Genomic DNA, 3,053 nt, shown 5'->3' with positions numbered 1-3,053 from the left:
GTGTATATATATACTAGCTTCTAGAAAACCTTCATCTACTAATTCTGTTAGGTATTTTGTATTTTGTTTGGGAACAGTTGACTATTTGTTCAAGTTCAGACTGACTTTAGGGTTATCTTTTCTTTCAAAGATCAATCTCCATTTAGCTAAGCCATAATAGAATCTACTTTTTGTGCAACTTCTCCACATAACTACTTTATTTGAAGGTGCCTGTGTGCATCTTAAAGACACACACACACACACACACACACACACACACACACACACACACTCACACCTTAATAATAACTGCCTCAGGGCCATTGAGATGGCTCAGCAGGTGAAGGTCCTTGACACAATTCCTAACAATCTGACTTCAGTCCTTGGGACCCATGAGATGGAGGGAGGAAACTGACTTCTTCAAGGCATCCTCTGGTCTCCACACATGCTCCATGGTTTATTTGCCACCAAAAACACATGCATAAATGAAATATAAAAATAGCTCCCCACCTCTTCTACATGATGTCCAGCATTGGGCTTTGACATTCTTGAGGACATGAATATTCTAGGACCTTTGACACCAGTGATCTGAGGACACTTAATAGAAACAAAAGGAGAATGATTTTCTTTTTATACAGTGACTGCTATAAAATGTTCAGATTACTGAAGGTTAAAAATTTGTAGCACTGATAACTGTTTATAAGTACAATAGAAAAATAATTTCAATGAAATTCTTCTTGTCCCTAACCATAAGTAACTTTCTTGATTGATTCACTGGTGCTACAAGAATCTCTAATATTCAATTTTGATTGAATATCTCAGGAATATATGCTAAAAGTTATTCTAAGATAAACCTTTTTGTATATAGAAAATTAGACTACAATAGCAAAAAAGCTAAAAAGATACACATTATTTGTCAATCAATTCTGAGGACGATTTCATCAGTACTACTGTTTTTAGATACTAGCCTTTCCTTTAGATACTACAATACAATAAAATATTGTATATTTTATTCATATTTTGATAACACATTTAAATATAAACTTACCTTAAAAATCTTTGAAACAATAATATCAAACACACTAAAAACTGAAATTATAAAATCAAAAAAGTTACTAAGTTTGCCTGCCCTTGAATCCTAACTAAAAAAATAATAGAAGAAAACAAATGAGAATAATGAGCTCATTCATGTATTTTCTTCTTTAAATGGTTAAATTTGTGTCGGCATTTGTAGAACTAGCAGAGTTGAGGAAGCTGTTTTGTACTCTAACTTCTACCATAGGACCATTTACGTATAAATGAGCTCAACTTCCTCAAGATCCCTCATCCAGCAGTGAGGTATCTGGGCCAGATATTTTCTAAAATACACTACACACTAATGATTTGAATTGCACTCTGTGAAACTGTTAACAAATAATTACTGAAGTGAATAGGTGCATTTTGCTGGGCATCATGGCACAGCCTTATACCCTAGCACTCTTGAAGCTGAGACAAAAAGATTGCAAGTTTGAGGCCAGTCTGAGGTACATAGTGACATCTGCCCTCAAAAACTGAAAAGCAAAGGGAAGACATGAGGCAAAAAAGAAAGAAAAATCACCTTTTATTTTATAGGGCACTGCTGCTTGAGTGATTGACATTGTTTACATGTAATAAATTCAACAGAATCATTAGATGTGCAGTTAATATATCACAGAAGAGGATTTGATCTTAATAAAAATGGAGTTTTTTGATGTATGGACGAAACTCCATAGTCACTGGGATTCTTACCATAGGATGGTGTACGATGTATGACAATATGCTGCTTTATTGAAGATTTCTAAGTAATAAATTACATTGAATTACTCATAAGAATATCAGAAGTCTAGGCTACAATAGTTTGTTTTTAGAAAATCAATGAAGTAAAAGTGTTTAGTTAAGGCCTTAGCCACATTCTCTAGTTTCCTTATTCTACTGACTTATTTCCATTTTTAAAGCAAGGAGTAAGGGCCACAAGAAAACAAAATGATTTAGTGGGTAAAAGACACTTGATGCCAAGTCTGAAGACCTGGGTTCAAATGTCAGGACTCATATGGTAGAAGGAGAGAAATGGCTTCACTAAGTTGTCCTCTGCCTTTCACACAAACACCATGGCATATTCAAAGGCACACACACACATACAAATACATTTTTGAAAACTAAAATGGAAGTGATAAAAAGGAAGTGAATTATGCTAAAAGAGAGTCCCTTGATATTATAATAAATGACTAAATCTTTCTCTGGAAACCCATACAATTTTGGGGTAATCAATGATCATTTTATGCTGGCTTCCTTCTCATAGTTTATCATCAATTATACACCTGTAGAACCAGAGTTTCTATGAGAAAGAATGAGAAGTATTCATCTTGATATATTGTAATTTTGTTGGGAGTAGTATTAATAAATGAGTTGATAGTTATGTATCACACATAGAGGCATTTAGGGATAACACAAGTACACAAAGAAATGTTTGGCCAAACACTAAATTTTTAAGTGAAAGCACCTATACTCGTAATTTCTTGTTTGTGTGGTGGAGACTTCCAGTAGCTATTACTGACTTACCAGAAAAGTCTATCTCAAATTCAGTTTTGATGGAACATCCTTAGAAAATGTTCAGTTTCGTGGAATTTTTATATAGAAACTGATGGTGGTTTTTTTTTTATTGCAACCAGAGAACACAAATTATATGCTGGATCCTATGTTAAGAGATAGGTACTGAAGAGCTTCACAGATTTGAAGGTCAGTTATCCACATAGATAATGACAGTCTTCTGAAAAAAAGCAAGTATTTGCCTCTCTGACCCTCTTGTGGTTCCAGAGAATATTGGTAGACAAATGACATATGAAAAATTGCTTTCTGGATTCCTCATGATCATAGTAATAGCCTTCAGAAAATACCGCTTCTCAGGACTGAAAAGAGAAAATAAGGAAAATAAAGAAAATTGTGTGTAAATTTTGAAGGACAAGTATAGATGGCTAAAAAAAAAAAGAGATGGGGTTTTCCAGTGACACATTGTTTAAACAACAAAGGTGGCACAACTGTGCTAAAGACAGGCTTGG

General features: G+C 34.1%; 1 non-coding gene across 1 annotated transcript; it reads left to right on the top strand.

The window, feature by feature from the left end:
• The first annotated feature begins 490 nt into the window (after positions 1–490).
• Positions 491–576, top strand: LOC114695014. Its single transcript, XR_003734785.1, has one exon. It is a non-coding gene; the product is annotated as a small nucleolar RNA SNORD88 (small nucleolar RNA).
• Positions 577–3,053: the final 2,477 nt, after the last annotated feature.

Source organism: Peromyscus leucopus, chromosome 12 (genome assembly GCF_004664715.2).
Source record: "Peromyscus leucopus breed LL Stock chromosome 12, UCI_PerLeu_2.1, whole genome shotgun sequence".
Lineage (NCBI taxonomy): Eukaryota > Metazoa > Chordata > Mammalia > Rodentia > Cricetidae > Peromyscus > Peromyscus leucopus.
The sequence above is the reverse complement of the archived record's forward strand: the minus strand, read 5'-3'. Positions and strand labels throughout refer to the sequence as shown.